The sequence below is a fragment of the Phalacrocorax aristotelis genome, chromosome Z, assembly GCF_949628215.1.
Source record: "Phalacrocorax aristotelis chromosome Z, bGulAri2.1, whole genome shotgun sequence".
Lineage (NCBI taxonomy): Eukaryota > Metazoa > Chordata > Aves > Suliformes > Phalacrocoracidae > Phalacrocorax > Phalacrocorax aristotelis.
In genome coordinates this window covers 53,182,889-53,210,482 of record NC_134311.1, presented here as the reverse complement: position 1 = coordinate 53,210,482, position 27,594 = coordinate 53,182,889, and the positions used below count along the sequence as shown (strand labels likewise).

General features: G+C 45.9%; 1 protein-coding gene across 1 annotated transcript in view; it reads left to right on the top strand.

The window, feature by feature from the left end:
• The first annotated feature begins 9,520 nt into the window (after positions 1-9,520).
• The window catches only part of KANK1 (KN motif and ankyrin repeat domains 1), a 132,472-nt gene continuing 114,398 nt past the window's right edge, over positions 9,521-27,594 (top strand). Inside the window, exon 1 of the mRNA XM_075080057.1 lies at positions 9,521-9,698. The gene's annotated coding sequence lies outside the window, so the exon portion shown is untranslated. The remainder of the gene's footprint in view (positions 9,699-27,594) is intronic.

Sequence of the window (27,594 nt, the reverse complement as noted above, 5' to 3'; positions counted from 1 at the left end):
TTTTGCCTGTTTGAAGTATCATCACCTCAAATATTTCAGAAAGGGGAATTAAAGCTTAGCAGACAGTCTGACACAGAACCAGCTAGGACTCTTTAAGGTGTTATAACCTCTCAAAGCAAAGCTTGTTATGAAAATGAAGCACATGATAACAGTGTTTTACTGTGCTTCACTGCACTCCAGTGCTGCTGCCTTCTGGTAGAAAGGAACACATACAAGGACTGTTCATAGGGTGTTGCCATCAGTGCTGAATTTAGGAGTGAGGTAATTCAGGGAGTAGCTCAGCTGACTGTGTTTTAACCACCTTTTAAACCAGTTAAATGGAGTGATTAAAAAATAATTAACCGGTATTGATAAGTCATCTCAGGTTTGGTAATGCTCCAGTCTAATCAGTGCGCTGAAAGGAGAAGGGGCCCCTGTGGAAAAAGTCCTTTTTGATTACATGAATAAAGGCAATGCACATTCACAGCAGAGCTCAGTTACTGTTTGGAAAGGTAACAGTAAAATCTGGCATTGATTGAGTGCCTGACATAGTGAATTGAGTATGTTTCTGTGACTCCTTATGTTCTCAGTGAGGGATTGGTTTAAATGAAGCATTTTTATTCAAAAACTGTTTTCCCAGTGTTCAAGAATTAAAAAACTAACCTTGATAAAGTTTTATGCAAACAATGTAGTCACTCAATGTTGCTCAGCAAAAATCCTGAAAACATCAAACTAAATGTTTAGCTGATCAAAACAAACTACAATCCCCAAGGACGTGCAATCATAGTTTGCCTAGGATTAGTCTAGAAAGCCTTGAAAGGTGTAACATTTTCTTCTCCTTATCCTAAGCAATCCGCTGCTTTGCATGCTTCAAAACAAAATTTCTCCTTTACAAAAAAAAAAGCAAAGTTGAATTTTATGTTGGTTTTTGTTTGTTTGTTTCCCTTAATAAATATAGGGGGAGGGAAAGGAAAGGGAAGGACTGCCACCAAGAACAGCTGTACAAAAACTAAGCTAACAGTGCTTGCTTCAGAGGTTGGGATTTCTCTATAGCCTGGAAGGATGCTATTTTCACTGTAACTTCATGCTGCCAGCTTTTAACATTGGGAGAATAATATTAAATCAAGCCGGTCTAAGAGATTTCAAAGAGGTTGGCTTATGTAACAGACTTCAACTATTCATTAAATTAGGAAGAACAAAACTCTTGTAATCTGTGGCAGGTTAAAGAGAATAAAAGCACTCCTCTGTGAGAGTGTAGAAAGGATTGCTCAGCTCAGGTTGTAGAGAAACCCAGTTGCCCCCAAGGCCTGCTGCAGCCTAGGACAAAGGCTGCAGCTGACTGAAAGAAATCCATCCATAAAGAAATAAATAAGCAATCGGTGAGCAAAAGATTAAGAACCCAACACACTGTGGGGAACAAAGGGAGCAGTACCATGGAAATGGAATTAAGGGCAGGTTGAAGTGCCGAATGCATCTCACTTTCTAGACTGTGTGGGGCACCCAGCACCAAACCGAGGGCTGCTGTGCTTTAATGGAAGCTGTCGGGCAGAAAGTAATCGCAGGAGATTAAAAGATAATAAAATAAAGAAATTTCTAGTTTTTCCAATAAACGTATTCTTAGGTTTGGGGAGGATTTTGTGGATTTTTGTTTTTTAATGCTGACTGCCTAGATTTTGCTTGTTTCTGTCAAGAACTGGGGAACTGCAAAAGCAACAAACGAAAGGCTCACTGTGCTTTCCCATCGCTCCATTGAAGAAGGCAGGCTCAGTGTCAGGACTGTTACTTCCAGTGCAGGATCCAGGCCAGCTGGGAGCAGCGGCACAGCCCTGCGTGCCTCCTGCAGTAACGGCTGCAAAGAGCGACCACTGCTTCCATGGCCTATGCACAACAGGGATGCTGTGGACGGAAATTATTGAGTTTGGAAATACAGTCATAGGCATAGTTTGAAGAAGCAGAGGGCAAAGGCAGAATGTCCTGTTATTTCTCCTAGTTTTGGTTCACTGATAATCTTCTTTATCACTCCCTGATGGAGGATGCACCCAAATGTGCCCACCAGTGGCTTCACAGTTACTGGGATCCTGCTCCCAAGCCAGACACCATCACCAGGGCACTGACCCTACACCACCAGCTGCCATCCTGGCACTCAAGAGTGTTTCACTGACAGAGGCACTCTTCCTAGAAAGGCCAGCTAACCCTTCCTTCACTGCTGATCATTCCCACAGCCTGGTAAGGGAAAGCATTTAACACTCAGTGTTCATGGTTACAAAACTGGAGCTTGTTGAATCCTCTGTTTAACTTCAGCAGTTTGCTTTCAGACAGTTCCCATCTCTGCTCTCCGCAATGCTGCTGTAACTTATCCCCTGCCCAAGATCCCTGCAACCGACCACGATGAACGTACAGGTGGGTTGGGTAGGACAGTCCAGTGTAGGAGGGAGCATCCGCAACGGTGTCGGTGTGGCTCACAGCTCTGCAGGCGTGGCTGCAGGAGAGCACTGCGGAGGCTGCAGAAGAGCTGGGACACACCAGCATGTGCCTCCTAGGGAGCTGCTCAACTCCACTGCTGGAAGGAGGGCAGAAAACTGCCCCAACCCGAGAAATGCTTTGGGGATTAATGCATTTTCTTGAATACTCAGCAGTGCTCTGCATCAGTAAGATACGAAAGTGCACTCACTGCATCCAGAGAGGAGAACTGCACACCATGCATTAAAAACAGGGGCTCTTCATATGCTCCAGGGTGGTCTGAAACAGTGAGAGGGTACCTGTGTCTATACAACAACTGCCAGACCTCGCTAGCAAAAATGAAGCAACAGGTCAGCTTAGTTTGTGGAGGAACCCATACTTACTGTCTGTGCCAGGTTGTGTTGTCAGGAGGTACATTTCAAGGCTGAAGACTTCCACTGGTAGTCAGTCATGAGTTTGTTGAAACATAAATATAGTGTTATTAGACCTGGCATGCCATTCAGCTCATCCAGTTTCCTACCCATGCGGCAGCCAGTATCAGACGCTTCAGGGTAAAGAATCTCTGTGAGTTATGAGAGAGGATCTACACCCACCTCCAGCACCATAAATCACAGATTAATCAGCAAGGCATGCATTTCAAAGAACAGCTAAAACTTTCCCCAGCTTCTGCCAAAGCAGCTTCACACTGATATGTGCAGAACAGGAACAAAGAACCCGTTGTCTCCTTCAAGAGGTGAGACCTTTAGTTTTCAGAGTCGTTACTAATAACCATCAGATGGGCCCTTATTTGTTAAGTCAGTCAGCAGGTGAGAAAAACAGCAGAAGATAATGTGATAACCCTTCTCAATAAGACGGCCAAGTACATAAAGCTTTTTTGCTTGCACTTTTACAGTGAAGGCCCTCCATATCCTAATCACAATTTTGCAAATAAGGTACCTCACCTGTACGTTAAAATCCCCTTGTGAATTTGAAACTAGGACAAAGGTTGAGAAACTCCATTTTAAGGGGATAATTGACTAATGAATTTCATGAAAACAAATCATCATCACAGAAATCAAATCACCATTCATACAAAGTAATTAAATCTGTCTGTGCATAAGAACAGTCCTTGCTAGCCCAATTCTGGCACAGAGCACATTTTAATTTGAGAATTTGCAGCATACAAAGATAGAAAGAAAACTCCAAGTGTCTCATAATAAAATGCAGGGGTCCTCTGAAGTGTCCCTTGGGTCCTATGTATCTCCTGCTATGGAGCTAAAATCCTCAATGATGGAGGAACTCCTCCAAGGAGAAACAAGTAGTGGGGTTATTAATTTCCTGATTCTGCCACTCCCTGGGATGAACATGCACAAATTTAGGATTGCATCAATGGAGTCTAACTTTGGGAGATCATTTTAAAAATTCCTTGCTCCAACAAGTAATTGCTAAAGCGTTTTGTCTCCTGCTTTCTTCCTATAGTTGTTGCTTTTGTCTTTAACTGTGGGCCACAAGTTCGCTGTCAGAGTGCTCTGAAATGTTTTCTGCCTGCCCTGGCATGTGAGACAGGTATCCTGTGAACTTGACCAAGCCAGCTCTCCCCCTCCTGGGGATGTGGACCTGCTCATCTCCCCCAGCAGGTATCCAAATAGATAATTTTAGGTTTTAGCATGATTCCCCAATGTAGTTCTAGACCTCAGTTGCTGTGCACATACCCATTAAGGAAATTATTACATCAATCCCTCATACAACTCATGACAGACGTCAAGTCCAAGCAAAGCTTTTTGTGGAGTCTAAGCTTGCTAACAGAACTGTGTGGTGCTGTTGATTTGACTTAAAGTGCAGTGGCCTCTTCACCCAGCTCAGAGGTAAAATAAAGGTCTCAGAGCTCTGGAGAATCAAGCGTTCTTTAAAATATTTCAGTGATAAAAAGCAGATAAAATCTAGAAGGCAAAAACGTTATGGCAACTTTGCCTGTATCTTTTTGGATCTGGTCAAACCTTGGGGAGTATAGTATTTTGACACTACTCCTTTAAAGATAAGGGGAAAGGCAAATGCTACACTTCACCTAGTAAATGATTTCTGGAGTTGCATTCCTGTGCATTCATGCACAAATCAAGAACACTCTTGTGCCTCAAATATCTGAAGGCCTAACGATGAGGTCCAAGACAATGTGTGGCAAACAGCAACACATACCCTCCAGCACTGAGAACTCAGATGATGGAAACTCAGCTGCATGCCGCGTCATTTCATTTCACTTGGGACTGACAGGCAAGTATGTGGTACTATTTCCAGACTGCCAATGATGTGAGTCCTGAACCAGGACTGATAAAAATGCTCTGCCTTCTTTTGCTTTTGTATAACATCCCTCCCTTGCAGATGGTGCTCAGAAACAAGCCATGCGGTGTGATTTGCTAGTGGTGTGATGTGCTGAGAAAAGAGTGACAGTGTGTACACCTACTGAAACCGCAGCTTCCCTAAAAGCAAGTCAGAACAGTAGATGCACAGAGAGAAAAAGCTGGGCTTTTACAGGCTTGTCAGTGGAGAGGATTAATTCGACTCTTAGCTGCCATGCCCACTGTGTGGAGTCACTCACACCAGTGCAACGTGTTACTCCTGCTTTTCACAATGGTTTGCAGAATATTTAGGGTAGCAAAGGTCCAGTGCTTTTAAAACTCAGTTTTACTTAATTCCTTAGTTTGCCACTCAGCTTTGGCAACGGCAGCTGCTTGGCAGTGATCAGCACTTCAAAGTGTCCTTCCCAGGCAGGAGTGCACCCCAGGCCCCTGAAGGGAGATGCTCCCAGCAGCACAGCCCTGCCCCCTCTCAGCCCCTCTCTGTGTGAGACCCCACAAAGGCAGGGAGGAACTGGGGGGGAGCAGGAGGGTTGTAGGGCTCTGGTCCAGGCAGGTGCTGTGAACACCACTTCCTACAAGCCAAAGCTTCTTTTCAGTAAAAATATGTGGTTTTTTTTCAGGTAGGTAGTGTTTCTAGAATGTACAAAATAAGGCACAGGAAAGCATTGCCATTTCCTACAGAAAGAACATGTCAACTTTTCATTTCGTTTTGGCAAAACCAGAATTATTCTGTTTATCAAAACTTAGTAGAATTGTTTTCTTTACTGGGCATGACTGTTTCCACTAGCCCAACAAATCAGGTGAAATTTGCTGTGGCTTCAGGGGCTTCCCTGGAGCTGTGAGCCTTATGGGACTGGCAGCATCTCAGATTTTGGGTGTGCTGGGGGAAGGCAGGATCGGGGGGGCATTGAGCAAAAAAGTGAGTTAGCCTCAGCCTTTTCCACCCACTGTCCTGCTGACAAGCTGCTTATTGTGGAGCCATAGGTGTCCATGCCAATTAGAGGAAGACCTAAGACAACTCATCCAAGATACACATGTCCTCTTGTGCTCCTCTATGGATGCAGCTCAGTAAAGAATTGCTGCCAAATACAGCAGCAGAAGGGATGTCTGATCCCCCTCTGTTCCTCACTTCCAAAAAGGGTATGGGCCACAGCTGGGAGCAGGGCTGCTGCAAGCTGCCTCTAAGTTTAGGCCCCCCAGACCGCCTGCATTCAGGTGCACTTCCAGCCTCCGAGGGCTCTGATGTGACCCTCACGCTCTAGCAGCCCCATGACTCTCAAGTAAGCTGTACAGGATGTTCAACACAAAACAGGTTTCAGGCATGGTGAACGTTAAAACCCAGAGGGATGAGGCCTGAGTGTTCACAGAACTCATTCTGCCTGAGTCCCTGCTCAATGGACTGAAAATGACATTGGGCAAGATGATTTCTCTTAAGTCCTTCTTGTTTTTAACGTCTGCGCTATGTGTGCATAGGCTTTATCTGTATTGTGTGCAACCGAAAATCTCACAGAAAACTCTGCCAAAGCATACATGGTATTTATCTGGACCTGATCCAGATAATGGAAAAATACACCGTGTTCTCTCTCTTCAAGTATTACATTTACTTACTTCTAGGCATGCACTAACAATTACCTACTCACAGACATGGGGCATCTGGCTTTTTGAAGGAAATCAGTGGGTTTGTGGGTTTTTTTGGGTGGTGGTGTGTTCTTTTGCTAAACGTTAATGGCATCTCCAGCCTCACTACCTGCCAGAGCACATCCAAAACGAAAAACACTCCAGGACTCTGGAAAAGCACTGCAAAAGCACCTATTCCCTGCTCTGAGCTTCTCACTGGTGCTCGGCCTAAATAAGACAAACTCACTCACTCCCACAGCCCTGGGTAGACAGTGGGGGCTGCGCAGGTGTCTCCAAGGGTGGCATGGCCAGCAGCAATGCCCCAGCCAGGGCATACCCAGCTGGAGAGTAGCACCCGCTCCTCACTGCTCCCACCTGTGGAGGGGCAGGAACACACTGACAACCTCATCCTCCTCCCTCCTTGAGGCTTTGCCCAGGTTAGATTAGACTGAAGTCAGTTTCTCTCTTTGGTGCTTTACAGGGAGTCCACAGAGGGTCTATGTCCCCTCTCCCAACCTCCCCCATGTTCACATGACTGGGAGTCCAGGGTGGATGGAGCAGAGTGGCAAGTGCTTACTGGCCCTCCTCACTTTCTGCCCCCTTACATCCCTCCTCTGCCTCATTTGGCAGTTCCTCAGGCTCCCCGTTAGTGCACTTTGCAAGCTTTTTGCAATGCCAGACAAGCCCCAAGGAGCTGAAGGGTGAACCAAGACCCAGTGGTTTTAATTGCACCATCAAAGAAAAAAGCCCCATCTACTGCATGACCATGTTGAAAGTCTTTTCCTGTTACTCTTACGCAGGTAACACAACAATTGACTTCTTTGTTTAATTTCACTTGTTTAAACTGTCAAGAGCTGGCAACTCCTGAAAGAAAGGATTAAGTGGGAGAAGTGGAAAGAGCCCTATCTGCTTGCTCTGTTCGCTGCCATAGTCTGGAGTGCTTTCATTCTGTGTTTGTACAGTTTCTGGTACAACATGGTCCTGACCCAACTATTCGGATGAATAAGCTGATGCTAAGGAGTTGTTTGCTGGCCTGAGTATACTTTCTTTTTAGTTGTTAATATAAATAATGGTAAGTGGTGCTCACTGTTGTCTCAACTATTCCTTTCATCTGTCCCCCATTTTTTCTAGGGTTGATAACTCAGCCATAAAAAATAGTCTCTGAATGGAAATGTAGCACAATCAGGATTAATAATTATTAGCATCTTAAAGAGCTGCAGTGTTAGGTCACAGATTTGGATTTTTTCTGTAACAAAAGCTTAGTGGTTTGAGAGATGGTTTATATCAACATCATAGCACCTTTACTTACAAAAATACTTGATGTAATTTAATCTCTAAAATGTTTTAATGGCTTCTGAGATTTCAGAAGAAATACTGGAAATTATTTAGATGGAAATGTCACCAAGCCTGTTAGCTTTTTATAGAATGAGAAAACCCTACCATTTGTCGTCTACCATTACTTGAGTGTGGTCCACTGGGAAAAACAGAGAGATTTTCAAATTTCCTTAATATCCTCTTTGCTCTATTCTGGAATCAATATGCATTGAGACAATCTTTGCTAGTCTCCACTCATGAGCTTCAGGTATCATGTCTGCAAAAAAATCCATCTGGAAATATGCAGATTTTCAGGACAATTACCCAGGGAAAGGCAGAAGAAAATCAGAGGTATGACACAGAAAGAAGGAAATGAGATGCGATGGTCAGGAAGTGCCAGCATTTGACGGCACACTACAGGGAAAATCAGAAAAAGCAAGAAGATGTGCCGCAGTTGCATCCTTTTGTGCTGTGAAGTATCTCACAATAGTCACTTTGCAGGGTCCCACATCCAGATCCGGAAAAGAAGACCAAGTGTTGTCACACTCCTGATTTTGCTGAGCCTCCTGCACTTTGCTTCCTCCTGGCCTGAGGATTCACTTGCTGACCTCTCTGCCTTTGGGAGGGACTGTCCCGCTCCGAGCTGTGAAATCCTTCCTGGCATCGCCACAAAGCCTCTGAAGCATTTTCTCCGGGGCACCTGGGAGCCCCGGGGCAATGAGGATAGCACCCGAGATAAGACTGGGAGGAGTGAAAGAAACCACTCATCAATCCATACTGAATATTCAAACTGGTAAGCAAAAGACTCAAGGTTCACAGAACAGGGACTACTGTATCCTTCAACAGCTGAAAAGGCTTTAGGGACAGCCTGTTCTGACCAGTAAAGATCAAGGCAAAAGTTTAAAAACATTGGTTCTAAGCTGAGATTCACAACGCAGTGCAGAGGGAGCCGGTGCACATTTTGCTCTCCTTGAAAGCCTTGGCCGAGGACGCCTTCCAGCCCCGCGTAGCAGAGTAGCTGGCAGCGGGAGGGCACGTTCTGCCGAGGCTCTTGACACCAAGGAAAGCATTTCACGTGACAACCCCCCGTGGAGAATCCCAGTCTCTTGGCACTGGGCAGCACCAGCCTTGACCAGGTGTCGGATCTGACCCAAACCCTGCCGCGACCAACGCTTCCTTTGCCGGCTTTGGATCAGTCCCTCCAGCCTGCGCACAGGGAAGACGTCGTCTAGGCTAGCCACAGACGGCTTTTCCCAAGGACGCTGTACTTTCAGTCGCAGCCCGACGGTAGCCCTGCTCTCCCTGGCAGGAGATGTCGCATCCCTGCGACCCGCCGACCCAGCCTGTGAGATGGAGGCGAGAAAACCCCTTTCCGCAGCCGCCGCCGGCCCTGGCCCTCCAGCGCATCACTAGAGCTGCGCGGGGGGAGACGTGCCGCCCCCAAAAGAGGACCCAAAACACCCCCCGCCCCCTCCCGCGGCGGGGCAGAACAGTCCCAACAGGGGATGCCTTGAGGCGCGGAGGGACTGCACTGTTTGGGGGGGCTGGGGGGTTGCACTGCCGGGGGTGCGGGAGGGTTTGCGCTGTCGGAGGGGGCATGGTCGGGGGCTGCGGGGTTTGCGCTGTCGGGGGGCGGAGGATGTGCTGTTGAGGGGTGTGCGTGTGGAGTATTTGAACTGCTGGGGGTGTCGAGGGATGACCCTGGGCGGAGGGACAGCCCTGCTGCTCAGGGAAGGGGGGCCGGGAGGGCCAAGGTTGCCGGCGGGGGGCTGGAAGCGCGCCTTGTTGATTTTGGGCAGCGCGCAGCCGCAGTGCGGGCCGCCGGCCGGTACAAAGCGACTGCCAGGAGAGTTTGCGAGCTCCCGGCGGTGCGGGCTGGCGCGGGGGCTGGAGTTTTGCGGGGCTCCCGAGCACCCCACCAACACTACCAACCTCCTTCCCCTCGACTCCCCCCGCCGGCGGCCGCGAGGCCCCGCCGGGGCGCGGAGCCCGGAGGTGAGCGGCGGGGGATGATGGGGATGGGATGGGTTGGGGCGGGCGGGCACCGGGGGAGCCTCTGGGTCCCTCTGGCGCGGGGAGCGGGCGATCTACCCCGATGTTGCGCCCCTGGTAGGAAGTCGGCGGCCCCCGGGGACCGGTATGCGAGCGTGTCGCGGAGAGTTGTTGGTACCGGTACCCCCTTCCACGGTTTGAGTAAAAATGCGTGATTTTGCTTAGGGGGGCACGAGCGGGCGTATTCTGCGCATCGCTGCATCCCGTCTCGACTTCGGAGCGGCGGAGGTGCATCCCAGACCTGCCCTCCACAGGGTGCTTGCTTGGCCGGTGAGTCCCTCGGGGCAGCCTCCGTCCGCCACCGCAGGTTTCGGCAGCTCCCCCCGGCCCGGAGCGCTGGCTGCTTCCGTCTTGCCCGTCCGCGGTGGAAGTGCGGCGACACGGGGCGGAGAGCATCCCTACGGGGGAGAGGAGGGGGCCGGGTACCGGCCTGCGGGAGTGGGTCACATCCACAGCGGGAGTTGTGCTCATCGGTGCTTCGTTTAAGTGGACTATCTTGGATAAAGTCGAACTTGTGAGCTGGCGCTTTAAAAAGACAGTAGAGAATTTTTTTTGGGGGGGGGAGGGGGAGGCAGGAGGGAAGTCTTGGGCTTTGATGCTCACTTTATGAATATGCTTTAACTTTGTCCTCCCTTCATGGATCCCAAAGAATCTCTTAAAGATATTCTGAAGTGTTTGAAAACCATCTTATTCTTTCTGAAACAAAGAACGCTGTGAGGCCCTATAGCTTGATACACAGTTATGTGTAAAAACTGATGCAGGCATAATTACAAGCCTCAGTAATGACAGTGACTTTCTTGTGACTTATTTGGCCCTGGTTTTCACGTAAGACTAAGCTAAATTTAACTTTCCTGTACTGATGTTCAGGTCAGGTGTACTGTGCTTTTTGTTAAATCAAAGCTCTCAAACATTTAATTAACAGCAGAGCCCATCTGGCAGTTCTGTAGCTTAGTTGACAACCTTGCATCTTGGCTAACCAAGAAAGGTCACTGTGATAACTTGCTGATTAAAAATATCAGATGTATCTTACCCTTTTATTTCACTGCTTCTGGCAGGGTGGCTGGATCTGATTAAAGGTAGTGTGGGTGGGTACATGGTCTGAAGAAAGGAAAATATGAGGTGAAAGGAGGCTGATCCAGTTAATGTGAGATTTAGAAAGGCCAAACTAATTTAGTAAGTGCCCAAGGTGTGCAAAGAGAGCCCTGACATTTTCGTTCAGGTTGGGTTTCAAGCCCTTGGGAGTGCTGCTTGGGTCGTCAGGTCTTGAGTGAGTTTTCCAAAGGGATTGGGTGTCAGCAGGGCACAGTGGGTCTGGCTGGCAGCAGTGGGGCTGCCCCCAGTCCACACTGCCAGTGACATCTCTGATGTCTTGTCTCTATTCTGGCTGGGAGCACCTGCCTCGTATTAAAGACCAGGTGAAATAGGATCTTACCCCTAAAATGCCTCCTCAACAGAAGACATGGTGTTGTCCTATGACAGAGAAGCCTGGGTCCTTCTTCCATCCACTCTGAGTGAGAGAGGTTGCAGCTCTGGCATAGGAGGCAGGGGGGACTTCGGTGTGTGAGCTTGTTGTGTGAGCATCCCACACAGTGCTGGGTGTGGGGAAACATGGGTTCCACCAATGCTGGGGGCAGCAGCCCCCAGGAGCAGTACATCGCCAGCTGTCAGGGAGCAGCTTGGGCAGAGTTGTTGGCGGATACAGGCTCTTGTCCGCCTCAAAATCAGACTTTGTCAACCATGTGCTTTGTGGGATTTGATGTTACGCTGAACTCTTTGTGTTTTGTTTTGTCTGACATCAGAGTGAGGTTCTCCCCCTTTTATATTGCCAGAGCTCTAACTAGATTGAAATTCATCAACTGAGGTGGATGGTTCTCTAGTGGCAAACATGATACTGCCATTAAATAAATTACTGATGAGCACTCTGGGTAGCACTCTGGCTGATGACTCCTGTAGCACTTCAGCCTATATGGGAGCCCCCAGTGTCTTAGTTTTTAAATTTGTCAACCCCAGCTGTGCTTTTTAGATTAGGCTTTACTTTAATATTGCACTGGAGAAACTGAGAATAAAACTGGGTCCTTAGATTGAAAACTGAATGTGGATTGGTTTTAGGTGGCGGTTTAGCAGGTCTATGAAAATTTCACGTCCTTGGGAGAGCTGGCAATGGATGTATTTCTCATACCACGAATTACTTTTGTGCAAGATTAGTCTGATCAGTTGCTCCCCCTCAGTATCTGTTTGCCTTTTCCCACTCTGGCAGTTTTATCAGGCTTATAAGCCTCTGGTACAGCTTGCGGTCTCAGTTTCTGTGGTGCCCTGTACGTTTTAATAATAGATGCTGAAAGTGAAATGAAAATGTCTAAATGAAGGGTCTCTTTTGCAAGTGATGCAGAGCCACCATGAAGAGCTTTCAGAAACAGGCAGCTGATCGTGCTTTTAGTTACTAAAGCATTAGTTGTTAATTGAGAACAGTTGCAGATTTTCTTGCAGTGTCAGCACCTATTGTGGTGGTACATCATGGAGAAGGTGTTTTTTTTCCTAGACATTTAGCTAATGGAATTGACTAATGGGCCACAGGAGACGTTTCAGGCGTCACTGGTAGGACTGTCCGACCCATCTGAATTTGCCTGTGTGCTTTAGAAAGGGAAGAAACACAGAACTTGCAAAGTGGCTTGAAAGCTTCTGTGTATATACGTGCATGGGTACGAATTTTATCTAAGTTTTTGTAGGTTGTGGCATGATGACAAGTGTAAAGCCAATAACTAGGTTATCTTGTCATAACAATGAGGAGAAGTTCATGTGGAACTGCAACAAAAAGTAGCAATGAACAATTTGCAGAGAGTTTTGATTCCACCCAACTTCTAAAAAGATGCAGTAAATTTAGTTTACAGATGGTTTGAAACGCCAGATGTAATTTTTTACAGGTTTTACTTGCAAAATTTTTTATTCAAGCTACATAAAAATATGTCACAACATCTTTCCATAAACCGTATGTAAGCACTGAAATAAGTTTGTCTTGTCTAGAGATTCAGATTTATGATCAAACTTATAATGTGTTTGGTTCTAGTGGGAAATTATTCATCTGAAGTATCTTAATAGTGTCTGTTTGCATGGCTGAATAATTGGCGCTGCTGTAAAAAGGCATTTAGGCATCTCATGGAGAAACTGGGGAAACCACTTAGGCACGTCAACTCTGACACTCCACAGTTACCTCTTGCTCCCATTATAGATGCTACATATCGAGGGGAAATAACATGCAAATTATATGGCCGTTCCCAGCTGTCAAAAGAGTGGGACCTGAAGGGAAGTAATAATACACATCAAGAGTGAACAACCAGCATCACTGATTTTTGGTTTGGTTTTTTTTTTTACAGTTTATATGTTTTATGCAGATTACTCCTACCAGTGTTGTACTGTGAATTATAGTCTAACGTCTATCTCATTCTATAACTCTGAATACTGCCCATGTATTTTACTTTGGGAAACTGTCTGCAATCACGACAGCAGTGTTGAGACTTGTAGTTAAATCTGAATACTGGTTTAGGCTATATTTATATTTTTACTTTGCAAAGGTTCCCTGGCAAACTCTGCAAAATAGCAGAAATATGTACATTGTGATAATCACTTTTTCAGCATTAAAGATGTACTTCTCCGTGATGAGGAAAAGAGGAGATTACTTTTAAGGTGCTGTAGTGAATATTGAAAATGCTTTTTGAGCTTTGCTAGTAATGAAAAGACTTCTGTCATTCAGGTTGGATGGCAGGAGCATCTAATCTCACTTCCAGGCTGTCACAGGCCCTGGGCTCTTACCCCTGTATTAAGCCCAATGACTAGTTTGGCTACAGCACAACTTAGAAGAAAGCATCCTGTTAGACTTAAAATGCTCCCACAGGCTTCCCTTGGCAGTTAATGCCAATTTTTTGTGTCTTTCTGTGCTCAAAAATGTGTTTCTGATTTCTAATTAGAGCTGTACTGGGGAAGGACAGCTGACAATTAAACATGAGTCATGAATGCGTGTTTTGAATGTCCCTTTAATTCTTTAGAGATGTGAGTAGACTGAAGACAGAGGAGTCTGACAAGAACAGTTGGAACTTAATTGTGGGTAAGCAAATCTGTCAAAGTGAGTCTGGCCTCTTTATAAGCCCAACTGCTGTTCCTGTACTTGTTCGGTGCTTGGGCTCCCTATTGTACACAGGAGCCAAAACTAGACCCGGATGCCTGCCCTGATGGGTTGGAGGTTGTAACTACGTTCCTCCAAAACGAGGCGTCTCCAGAAAATGTTCTGATGAAGGTAATGGTGGGAGGATGTTGGGCGGTGGGGGTGTCCCAAGCCTGTTTCTGGGCCCAGGGATGCTGCCTCCCTGCTGTTCCTCGCACAGAGGGAGGTGTTTGTGCTGCCCTGACACACAGAGCCCAGGAGGAGGAAAAGGCAGTGAGAGAAGAGTATTTTATATGCAAAACGTGGGCTGTTTTCTCTGTCTTCTCTGCAGGTATGTATGCCATGAGCTGTAGGCACCTCTGACTTCATTGGTGGTGAGTGATGTCCAGGAGGGCAGTGGGAACACCTCACTGGGTCTCTTGGGCAAATGTTCATAGCACCATGATTCCCAGGATCACTGGTCTGCTCTGGCTTGGTGATCTCTTAAACCTGCTTCACCATGTGCCAGTGCTCTGAAGTAGAGGATGTCCTTCCTTGCTGTAAGTGGCACTGAGCTGTTGGTGAGAGGTGCTGAGGAAATAGAAAAGAGTTTCACAGCAGCTGCTTTTGCAGCACTGAAGAGCTGGCATTACTACTGAGTTCTTCACTGCACAAATGTACCTATGCTTTGTCCCAAGAACCTGGGTTTTTTTACTGGTCTACCATCTTCTCTGCCCAAAGGGTGACCAGCGCAGTTACATGAAGCAGTAGTGCCCTGGCAGGAGTGCATTGTGCTGGTGCTGTGTTTTCTGAGGAAGCAAAAACGGTCAAAATGTTGGTTATTGGGTGAGGTGCCAGCTTTGTGCTGAGAGGTTTTGCACCAGAGACTGAGAAATGTGCAGTATCCGTACACCGAAGACTGATGAGGGCTAATCTGTCCCTTACCTTATGTCTTGTCTGTAATTAGTGGACGTTGACTTTTAAACCCTAAGTCCCGAGCCTTAATTTTTTTTTTCCTGAAGATTTTAATTATTATTCCTAAGTATATCTCCATGTAGGGCTGTTACCCGCACAAGTGTCCAATCCTTCTCTTGGTCCCGATAAGCTGGTAGGCTTCATGGCTGCTGTGCCGCGATAATGACTTCTGTAGTGTGTGTGTGCACACATTTCAGCCTCCTAATTACATAGCTTGATCATCCCTCATTCTTGAGATAAGGAGAAAGACTGATTTAGCTTTTATGCTCCCTTCGTTATTTTACATAATTCCCTAGCCCCTTCCAACTAATGTTTGCTTGGTTTGTTAAAAACTGAAGTGTGTTTAACTTTTTTTGTAGTGTCTACGTATTTCTGATCCCTTCCCAATTCTGCAGTGTTGTTATTAAGGGGGAGGATGCTACCCAGACTGACCTAGATGAGTTTGCACCATGAATTCCTAAAGTGTCATCAGAACTGTTTCTGTTTTATTTGGCATCTGTGTGAATCTCCGCACATCCTGGCTGTTTCCCGTTGACTGCAGCTGCCCGTGCCATGGGGGCCTTACAGGGGCTGCAGGTAGGTGGTAAATCTGTGCCTGGCTGAAAGCAGCAAGCTCTCATCTTGAGTTTTTGCTTCCAGTTTCTTTGTGATGATGCTAATCTTTATGTGGCTGTGGGACGAAACAGATCGGAGCACTGATCTGGCTGGAAACAAACCTGCCAAAATACCCCTCCCGGCTATTCTCTGTGTGCATGGCGTCCCACACGCTGTGCCAGTGTAGCTGGAGAGGGTGGGAAGCCTCTCAGTGGCAGTACAGGCTTGTGTCAGAGATTAATAGGCATGAAATCATGGTACTGTGATTCTCTCTTGAGCCTGCGAACTGTTGGAAACCAACGTGACTTGTTCTGAAATTTCGTCCACTAGGACCATTTTGGCAGATGATGGTCAGAAGCATGCTGCTCTGTGGGTGGGATTGGGAAAACTCCCTGCCTTGCATTTCATATTCATGCATGCTACCAGCCTGCAACTTGTTTGTCTCAAAGTTGGAAGAGTTTAGTTTAAAACAATGATTTCCCCTGGGTTGTTCTGACTCTTCCCTTTTTTTTTTTTAACCGCAATTGTTTTTCCAGTTTCACGGCTGGGAGTCTCCCCTGGAGTGAGGCAGTGTCAGAGGTTGAATGTGTTTGTTTAGGTGCATAAACATGGCTGTGCACGGTGGGGCTTCCGTCACAGTGTTTTCATTCACTTCATGAACTGTTAAATGAGAAGAGGATGGGGCTCATTCCTGAACTGTTTTGGAACAGCTGTGTCAAAAAAACCCCAATGATCTCAGACAATAGTGAACTCTCTGCAAATGTTGCTTTTTTTCATCCCTGTCTCAGCATATGGTGATGCAGAGGATCTGTAAGAGTTACTCCAAATTAATCTGGCTTGGACAGTGAAGGAAGATACACGAGTGTTACGTGGCTCTTCTGTATTTCTCCAGAGAGAATTTGCCAAGAAGCACAGTGATGGGGACAGGAGCGGGGGAATCTCTGGTTTTGGAGTAGAAAGCCTTTCTCTCTATTTTTGGCTTCGGAGTGTTTTAAAATTAGGGTATAAAAAGTAACAAAGGACAGTCAAGATGTTATGAGACAAAAGTATGGGGATACAACCCATGCATAATTATTAAATGAAACAATATTGCAGAGTTTGGTTCTGATTTCCAGATTTCTGACAGAAGAGAAATGGGAATGAAAAAGTTGATACGTCTTCTCTGTTTTGCAGCTTGGCAAAGGCAATTTAAGCCTTTGGGTTTTTTCTCACCAGTGTTTTGTTATTAACTCAGCTGCTAGGAGAGAGGTTGTACTGTTTCAACTCCTTGTCTTCATTATCATTGCAATGTTAGTAGATGGATACATTAGGACATAATCCACTTCCACTGCAGTCCAGCTTTTGGAGGGCTGCACCAGAGCAGAGCCTTGCTTTTTTTCCTGAGTGGAGGTATCTCAATAGACACAGCAAAATATCTGCTGAGAGAAGATGTTTAGTTTAGCTGAATCTTTCTTTGGAGTAGAAACTGATGCTGGGGTCAATCCTACTGTAGCTTTTTGGTGGTTTTTTTTTGTGGGTTCTTATTTTTGGTGGTGTGTTTTTTTTGGTTTTTTTGAGCTGAGCACTTTAATGGATAATGACTCACTTATTGGAATCTGACTTTCCACTCCAATTACCCACAGATAGACCAAGATGTATCTGCAGTTCTACGGTAGATAACTTCAGTGTGCATTGTTTACATTTCAGGCACCAAACCAGGGTGAAAATCAGGCTGTTCATTCATTGTGACCTGTCATGTAGCTGAGTGTGAGTGCACATCCCTTCAGGCTCCATTAGCATGAGTTAACTTTGTAATTGGGTTTCTGGAGCAGATGGGGACAGGAAGCAGGAGTAATTTGGCAGGCTAGGCTTTGATTTTTTTGTTCTGTGTGGTATAAGTGCACAGGAGAGCAGAAGTAAAAGATGGTTGCAGAATGGCTGGAGAAATCCTGACAAAGTGGAGGACAGTTGTTGAAACTGCACATGGATGTTATGGAATATCATGCAGCTATACCAAGGTGGGACCTTGCAGCCATATCAAAGTAGGATTTCTATAGCTCCTGTGCTCTTCAGAGTCCTTCTCTTGCTCTTTTAAACCTGCTCTGTGTTCTCCAGCTTTCTGTTCATCTGGCAGTTACACCTTGTCTTGTAGAGACTGGCAACCAAAAATCGGCTTGCTGAGTGAAGAACAGTTGTCACTCCATTTTGAAACCACTTCACAATGAAGATGTTAATAAAAATTTAAATTTTAAAGCTGCTCTAAACTTCATGATCTTCAGTTTTCCACAAACAAACCAAAAAGCAGAAAGTCTCCATTCAAACAAACAAAAGAAACCCTGAGCAAACTGTAAAATGTTAGGGTTCTTGAGCGTTTTTTCCATTTCTTTATTAAAGGCATTAAAAGTCATCTGGCTCTTTTCAGGTGTTCAGTGTGGATTTACATGAGTGGGATTAGAATTAAGCTGCTTCATGGTATTTTTTAAAAACCACACTTCACATTATTTCAATAACCAACTTTGCTTTTAAAACAAGTCTTTATCCCAGACTAATCTTAAGACATAGAAAAAGCAGCACAAGAAGAGATTTTTAGTTTATACTCCATTCCTTCCTGATACGTGGTGTTGAATTTGTTCTTAAACTTTTAACTTGGCGTTTGTTTTGGTTTTTTTTTTAATGGTAAACTCTTGAAAGAGTTTTCTTCCTGAATGCTAGTCTTATTCTGGCATCACTGACCATTTTCTCCACATGTGTACTTTGCCAGCAGTCTGCTCGGATTCTTTTCTGTGCATGGCAAGTCGGTTACTTTCCCAGATGAGATACAATCACCTGCAAGAAGACCCTGGGACTGAATCTCTCTGAAACCAGGAGGTGCTGAAAATGATGTAGGCATGATTAGCTGCATTATATTTATCTTGTCAGCATCATTTAACCAGGATGACAGACTTCACGCATGTATCTTACTTTGTTCTTGCAGTGTTGTAAGGCTGTTTTACTAATTATTTTTTTTTTCAGTGGACAAGGGCTCTGATGTGTCCCAGTGTGTGGAGTGGGAGTCACCTTAGTCTAGACCCTGATCCCATCTGTGATTTATCACTCAGATTTTATCTCTTTTGTGTTTTTCTTGCAGTTTCTCACCCCATCACTGGTGCTGCTTGTGACCACTGTCAGGTTTTTAAGCAACATGCAAGATTGGTCACATCCACAAAAATACTAGTGGCTGCCGGGAGCCTTCTCAGCTGAGGAAATCTAAGGAAAACAAACCCTTCTTTGTCCGTGCACACATCATGATTGTCACGAGTTGTGCAGTAGGCATGTTAAGGAGATGCACGGTGCTCACTCCAGCAAGACCCGGCAGTGGGAGGTGCGGGCTGGCCGTGGGCATGAGCCCCTCCTGGGTGGCTGCAGCTCCAGCCAGATAAGCAGTGCTCATTCACTGACTCTCTGGCTGGACTGAGACCTGTGGACCAAGAAAATATTGTAGAAATAAAATGGAGTTCTTAAAGAACCTTAAAAATAGCAGGGGACTGAATATGTTCTTCATGCTGTAAGGAATTGTTAGTTTTGGCTGAAGTAGACTTGGGAGCGTTTCAGGTCTGTTTTATCTGTAGCAGTTCCATCTTCTGTTAGCCTGGGGGACAAAAGGCTTGTGCTTGTACAGCTGAATATGAAATCTCTGGCTCAGGAAGTGTTAAGTGCATGTGTTTATTACTCTTAATGCTGGTATGTTTTTCATGTCAGCAGCTAGCCAAAAACCAGGGACCTGCAGTTTGTTTCAGCTGGTAGAAATTAATGACAGACAGGTTTATGGCAAAGTTGCATGTAAAGTTTTATTTCCGCAAGCATGGGCTGAGTGGGACAAGAAGGGACCCTTTGCTGGTCTGCAGCCTGCAGTCAAGCCTTGTGACCCCTTCGCACACACCCCGTAAAGGGAGTCCTGCAGCAACCCCAGCTGCCTCTTGGTGGTGTTGTGTTGTTTCCCTCATACTTGCTCCCATCGCTCTCTCCCAGGCCGCAAAGTCGTCGTCCCCCCCCCCCCCCCCCCCAGCTCCTGGCCAGCATTGCTCACATTCCCAAGCTCTGCGTGTGCCGGCGTGCCTATGCGTGCACACGTGTGGCTAGGCTGGTCCTCTGCTCTGGCTAGGAAACCACTGTCAGTTGTGAAAGCAGCCTGCCTGCTCCTGTCCTCCCTCAATATCCATCAGAGCCCCCCTGCCCACATAGCTCACATTCCTGAGCCATATTTCATTTGGGATGGTGTTTTGCTTTGGAGGCTGTTACTGCTTGGTAAAGCAGTTTCCTTGTACCTACATCTTCATGGAAGGGCAGTGATTTATGTCCCCCAGTTTCAAGTGCAGTTTAACACATCTGGGCTGGTTCTGGGTGGTTCCAGGTCTTTTTGGTGACTGCAGGTGAGTGAGGTGACAGAGGCATGCAGCAGTGATGAGGGTGTGCAGTCAGGGGCCAGAGGTTTGGCTGTGCATGGTCTGAAGGACAGTGGTAGAGTCCTGGAGGAGGCTCAGTGGGTGCTGGTGTCTCTGTGACCATTGTGTAGGGAGGAAGTTAATTGTCTTTTCAGTTAAAAGACCTTTTTCCCCTCTCCCTCCAACCAACTCGCTAATTTGCATCACAAAAGTGAGCCAGGGTTGCCTCCTTAGTAAGTTGCAGAAAATATGATCTCTTCAACTCTTTGAGTAAAAAAGACATGATTTATTGGTTGCTTTATGCCTCCTGGTGCATTCAAGTACAACTGTTAATTGAACTGGTTAATACTGTATTACTGCAATGTCCAGTTACAGCCATTCTTGTATCAGTGCTGAGAGAGTCTCTTTACAAGGAGGAGGACTGGCTGGCCTGTGATTGCCCTGTAGAAGAACTAGCTGGGTATGTAAGGCCTTTTCCCCTACACATCCAGTTTTCAGAAACACCGGGCTGATATTCCCCATGTCTTACTAACACTCTGCCAAAGATTCTTTGAGCAAGTAAAAAATGGCAATAAAATAATGTGTTTATGCACAGCTAGGAGCACAATAGTGATGGCACTTGTAATTTTCTGTCACCCAACAGCAGTTTTGTATGTATATGAAAGCCTAGTCAAATTGACTGTGGTGGAGCTGGACCATCTCGTCACTTTGATTTCAACATAGAAGTTGTCAAACCACAAAAGTGCTCTGGTATTCCTGCCTTAAGTTTCTGTAAATAGATGTATGGAGGTCCTTGAAAATGTTGCCAGTGTACCTGTACTGTAGGTCAGAACCAGTAGGTACTCTTGTATGTGCCTTTTCTCTCTCCTTCATATGAATCTTTGTACCTTTGCCTAAACCCCAGAGTACTAGAGAGGCCACAGAAGGGGGCCAGAGTAAGGGATCAAGTCTGTAGTCTGTATCACCTCAGGATTCATGTTTCTGTGCTGTGTTGCAAAATTGTAATGTTAATGTTCTTGCTCTAAACAAAATGCCTTTTGAGGCTGGCTAAACTTTGGAAAAGTGTTAAGGTCAAAGAAAAACATTTTCTTTTACTTCCTTTCTCAAGTAAAATCTTCACTTGGACTGATGCTTGAATACTTACATTAGGATGTCTTTGCCCTGTCAAAATCCAGCAAGGTTTTCTTTGCCAAAACTGAGGTAAGCCCCAGATAAAACTTCACGTGTGATGAGTTATCTTTCTAATTCCATTAAGAATTGTCTTCTCTTGCAATGAATTACTCACATAAAAGCACTTGCTAAACCACGTCTAGACTGCAAAGACTGGGATTTGACTGAATCTGATTAAAGCAGTGGTGGCTTGTAGGTGAGGATTTAACTGCAGTATATTATCCTAGCTTTTGCTAGAAAAAGATTGGCCTTAGCTGAGATGGTTTTGACTTGCATGCAGAGGTAAATTTAAGTCAGAGCTGAAATGGTACTTCCCCCCACCTGCTTAGCCCACCACTCAATGAGTTATCTTCCCATAGCGGGATAACTGAACAGCTCACGGAGATGTGGGTTCCAGCACAGCGTCCTGAGAAAAATGGAAATAAATTTCCTGCTGGTTTTGGAGAATTATGAGAATAATTCTGGAGAGTTACCAGGAAGCCTCTGACTGTATTGTGGAGATCTGAGGCTTCTTAAAATACCCCTGCTAGAAATACCAGTTTTGAAACAGGAGGTTAAACATGCTCAACGCACAGCTCTAACTGGTCCATGCTGGTCGACTACCCTCCTGACTAAGCTTGTGAGTTCATCATCCCATCTGTGCCCATTGCCTCATCTTGACCACTTAAGCGAGGTTGATTACCAGCTGCCTATTGATTAAGAGGGAGTGGGGGAGGCCTGGATGTCTAACACAACTGGTTTCTCCCAGCTCTGGACAAGTTGCTGGAGTGGAAGTTGTGGGTTGCCCGTGGGGTTCCTCCTGGGAGATGTTCAGGGTAGTCTTTACTGTAGTACGAAGAAGCACGATGTAAATCCTGGCTTCTAGTAGTTTTACCTTGTGGCCTTGAATGTTTGCCCAGTCGTATCTGTGAAGCATCTCACATCTCAGCTGTTCTCATGCTTTTGCTATTCCTCTGTCTTGGCTCTCCAGACTCATTTTATTTCCTGTAACTTTTCTATTTGGCGCACGCTTTGTTTGCTGCCTGTCCAGTCGTGCCTGCTCCTCTTCTTTCACCATGCCCCTGAATGCTCGCTCTGTTTATTCAAAGTCTCTAAGACAACACAGAAAAGGGGGATAACAGGAGGGAGTAGAAGGGAGAAGTAAAAGTGCTGTCCATGACAGAATTCAGGCGTCTCGCCTAATCTGACAAGTAAAACTTTTTCTTGAGAAGCTGTCCTTCCCTTCACATTTTCAGCCCAACATAAAATTTCGGCTAGTTTTGAACTTTGTCTTAAAGGGCTATTGCAGGAATAGAAGTGATGAGCCAGCTGTGCAATTCCTTTTCTCCTCATTGCAAGTTGGGGTAGAAAAAGACATAGCTGCCTCTCACTGTAACACAGCAGCAGTGGGCAACTACCGGGACTTTTCAGGCTGCTGCAGTCTTACAAGATGTTCTACTGTGGAAATGGAAAAAGAAGACATACTGGGCTACGTTCTTGGTACCAAGGTCAAGCCTCAGCATTGCAAAGAAAATTTATGTGTATCTAATAAAAGATACACATACTACTTCATGGAAGTTTGCAGAGGGGAGACTTTTCCTGGCAAGGAATGTTGGCCTGAGTCTTGTCCTGTCCGTGCATGTCTGAGAACTTGCATTTTTGTCATCTTCTCAGAAATAGAGCAAAATCTAACCTGGGATAAACCACATAGTGGCCAGGGTTCACAACATGCAAATGCTTTGAGGAGCCACAGGTGCTTCTGTGCGTACTCTCTAGTCTAGGCTGTTTGCAGCTGGGTGGTGTAGGCTGTGGACTTGCCCCCTCGCTGTCCTCCCCTCTAGCTGTGGGCTGTGACCAGCTGAGCTGGTGGCACAAAGCATGTGCTTGCTCTGCCGGCTGCTCTCTTAAGCTCTTCTGCTTTCTGCAGGAATCTGGTATTTTCTTAGTTGTGAACACTCTTCTGGTCTGATTTATGCATGCATTTTTAAACTGACCTTTTGATTTCCTTTCACTGTTAACCTGTTAATTGGGAGCTGGTTGTTGCAGGGCTGCTTACATTCTGGGTGAAAAATAGCCGCAATTTGTGTGGTACATTCCTGTATGAATTATGTTTCGTTACTGGGGAAAAAAGGTGTTGTGCTCCATGACTGGCTTGTTATTCATCTTGGATGGCCCGATCAGGATTGAAGTTGCATGAGGTGACTGCTGATGTTGAGGCTGAAGATGGAGTTACAGGCAAAGAAGTCTCCTAGTTATCTTTCTTATAATGAAAAAGGGATATTAGTCTTGCTAGACTGAGATGCCGAGCTTCTCTGATGTAGGAAGTCTCCACTAGCTCCACCCATTTCCTCGATTGTTTCTTGAAAATTTCATTTTAAGTCATGGTTTGATTTCTGTCTGAAGGGGGAACACTGTTCTCACTTTCACCTTGCGGACTGTCTGGAGTGACAGAAATTGCATCAGAGGCTGGATGGGTTTTTTTGTAGATGAGTTTCTGTTCTGTGTGGCTCTGGCATTCATCAGTCCTGTTCGTGATGGAAGTTGCAGGTCACTTACATATTTTAACTCCTGACCTGATACCGTGTGTTTCCTCTGCTCTTGCCTGGTTTGCTCAATTCCCTGTTTGGTCAGTAACTGGGATGCTGCTGGGAGCTTGGCTGGAGATGGGCTGGCCTTGGCTCCAGGTTGCACACAGCTGCCTTGCTGCTGGTACCAGCCTTGTCTGCCGACCAGTGTGACAGGCGGGCTGAGCCGGACGCTGCAAAGTTAAAATGCTGTTGGTGCTCTCAGCCCAGAGGCAGGGCTTAATGGCAAAGTCCGTCAGGCTTTTGGGGGGAGAAGGGTGAAGTGGGTGCGTGCCCTGCGCTGAGGAAGGAAAGCAGCTGAGCCTGCGGAGGAGGCTGCCTGCTGCACAGCCCTACTGTCCTTGTGCCTGTGTTCCCTTACGTTTGCTGAAGTTTAATTGTAAACAGCCACTTCCTACTTTGTACGTCTTTCTTCGGTGCTCCTTTTAACCCTGATTTCTCCTTCAAGTTGCCTGTTACTTTATAACTTCTAATTCCAGTTTAATTACTTTCTTTGTGTCCGGGGATTGCACATTATTTGCATCACAACAGAGCCCCATGAGAGACTTGGAGTAATGTAAGCTCTGGATCTGGGGTTAGGCAGTTCAAAGTACATGGCATGAGTTTTATCAAGTTGATCCCTTTGTGCTGCTACATTCAAAAACATTGATCCAGTTGGAACTAGGCAGGTGGCAGGTCAAAGCAACACATCTACATCTGAGGGTTGCCTGGCCACCAAAACATGATTTAATGAGAAATAATAGAAGAGTCTGTCACAAGGAGAAGTCTCAGGAGTTCAGTTTTATGCCACCTGTAGTAAAAATAAGGTAATAAAGATCAAGAGCATCTCAAGGGTTAGTCAGTCATTTCTTTTTGTCTTGTGCATTATGGCCTGCTCATTCAATGAGACTGCAGAATCAATTTCTCAAAGCCTGGTAATAAAACACATCAGTTAAAATGAGGATGGGGTTTGGAAGAAATTACTTAGTTTTGTGGACTGTTTCTTTCAACACCTTGAATTAATAATGTTTAATTAAGGGTTCATCATACTGGAATTATGTAGCAAGTTATGCTTCTAATCAGCTTCCCCCCAAGCTGCATTTCTTTTTAATTGCCAAGTGCCATATTTGTAGTAGAAACACAGGAAAATATTAATACATCTGTACTGAGAGAGGATCTGAGGGAGGATGTTGAAAGCAGTCTGTTAGCATCAGGTTTGGTTTTTTTCTGTGTGTGTGGTTTATTTTTTTCCTGCCCAGGTTGCAAGTAAGTGTGTGAATGCTTCACTTTAAACAAGACAAAAAGAGATGGCTATTAAACCTCAGCTCTGCCTTCACTTTTCCCAGCTGCTCTCTCAGATCTTTGTTAAGCTCACTTCTTGCTTCTTTCTCTCACTCAGCTCAGGCCCAAAGGTCACAAAGGGGTCATTGCATTTGGAGATCTGTCAGTGTCTAAGCATGCTTTGGAGAGCAAAGCAAAGAAAAACCATCTCCTCTCACCCTCCTGGTTGTACGTCCAACAGGTTTTGCCATGCTTCAGTGCTGTTGAAGTGTCCTGCAGCTGCTTTTCCTGTTCGTGAGTTTTCATGGACCCCTCTTCTGCCAGCTTGCATCAGATAGGTAGCAAGAGAAGGAATCACTTCTCTAGATGAAACTTCTCACATGCTGTGAATCCAAATGGACCATTTGCTCCCCTCCCACTGCCTAAATCTTTCCTCTCTGACTGTGTGGGGTTTAGTGCCCGCTCACAACACAAGGGCGACAGCTGGTTGGTGTCCAAAGTCCTTTGTGTTGTTTCAACTTGAATCAGGAAATGATTTGTCAGAGGATCAAAGCACTCTTGGGTGAATTAACCTTTTTTTGCCAAACCGTGGGTTTGATGCAGATGTAAATATTGCCTGATTATATTTAAAGGGGCCACTAGTGCTCCTGACACAGGAGTGATTTCTGGCTATCACTCAAATCATACTGGGGGTGGCACGATTAATTTCATAGGGCAGCCTGCATGGACTGTTAGAGACTGCACTTAGAAGAAAGATCAGGTGTGCCAGTAGTTGCATACAGATGGGCCCGAGAAGGTCTTTTAGCTTATCTCCTGATAAAACCAGCCAGCAAGCTTCCAGTGTTGGCAGCAACATGTCTCTTTGCCTCCTCTTCTGCCTCTGTTTCTGAAAGACAGTTGTAGGTCACTTGGCACTGGCTTGGTCTTTGGAGGCTTTGTGAGGCTAGGAAGATATGACATCAACCCTGCACTGCTCTTGGGGCTTGTGCCAACTGCAGGGCTTAGGAGCACTCTTTGTGCAATTCAAATATGTGGTAGGGTAAGACCCTTGAGCAGGACTTTGCAGCGTGCACAGCTTGTATGTGTGTTTAAATACTTAATTGGAAATACCACACTGTGGAAGAAGAATGAGAGAAGGGGTGAGATGCTGTGCTTGGGGCTCCCTCTTTCCCTGGGAGGCAGGTAGGGTGTTGCTGCAGGGGCAGGTGCATGCATGCCCATGCAGGCAACAGCGCTGGTGGGAGAAGCATGAGCTGCAGGCACAGATGGAGGTGGTCTTCAGTTAGAGGCTATGGGCTGCGAGCAACCCAAGATGAATGAGGTCATGTTGGTGCCGGGGGGAAAGGGGGGGCCGAGGTCTGGGTGGAAGTCAGTGAGGTACTGGCTGGATAACATCACCTTCAGCAGCTGTTACAGGAAAGGTTGCTGGGGGTGCTTCCTTTTGTCCATGCCAGAACATAGGTCTTGGATGGCTGTTCAAGCCAGCAGTCCCAGTATTTACGAAGGACTGATGCCTTTTCTTCAATATGTAGGAAAAGGGTGATTTTTTTCTTTTAAAAAATACATTTGATTTGTGTGAAATACACCCAAAACTGAAGTACCTTGTTTTTCTCCAGTCTGATTTGAAGGACCATGTTTGTTAGTCACCCTAAAGTAACTCCCCTCCCTGTACATGCACACGCACCCTTTCTGGGCAGGAGGGGCGGGCGCACTCTCCATCAGCAAATGGGTGATACACAGCTGGACCACCACGCATTATACCATCTGCTGGTATTGGCTATCTGCAGATAGCCAAGTGGGCAGAGCCTTCCCTTGACAGGACACCTCTTGACCTGCAGCTTAATCTCTTCATGCATGGAGATCTGGGATGCCAGAGAGCTCACAGCCCTGCTCTGCTGTCTGCAGAGCCTTCAGCGATGTGAAAGGCTTGTGCTGCAGGACTGTGTACTTGCAAGCAGGTGGTGGTTGTGCTCTGGAGAGGGGGGAAGATTGCTGGTACCTGGTGAACTCTGGGCTATTGTTAGTATTTGTCTGGTATACCAGAGGGCAAAGTCATAAGGATCTGATGGTGTCAGGATGCCTGGCTGGTACAAGCAGAGTTGGATTGAGGCACACAGAAAAGACTTGAAGTGAGCTGTTAATCAGTAACAGAGTCATCCTGCAACAGCTTGCAATACCAAGTAGAGACGTACACGGTATAAAAGGAAGGAATGTGCACAAGTGTGTTTATTCCAAGTACGGGAGGACTTGCCCTCACTTTTACACTCAGAGAAAGGGCATCTTATTGCTTTCGAAAATGAGCAGCAGGGTTTAGCAGGAAATGTGTGCCTATGCATTTTGTTTTCTGTCCCATTCTTCAGATCTGATGGCATTGGTGTGAAATGCTTAGTAATCACCAGGAGGATAGCTTTGTAGTTCCTGCTTACCGAGTCTGGGTGTTTGCTGCTGGTATTGCTGATCCAGCCTGACTGCATCTTCAGGGTCCTCTGGCTGACCTCTTCCAGGCTACCTGTCCAAAGAAGGTCTTGAAGCCAGTCAGTTTGTCAGAAAGGAGCTTGTATGGGTGAACTGATTAACCTACAATGGTGTATCCTGCAGTAAAGGATTCCTGCTTTAAAAAGAAAAAACCCAAAACAAACAGTATTCCTCTTGTTTGCCCAGAGCAAAATCTGGTATGTTTAAGAAGATAACTGGTCCTTGACATTTCCATTCTTTTGCTGTTGGCTCTCAGTTGCACACCT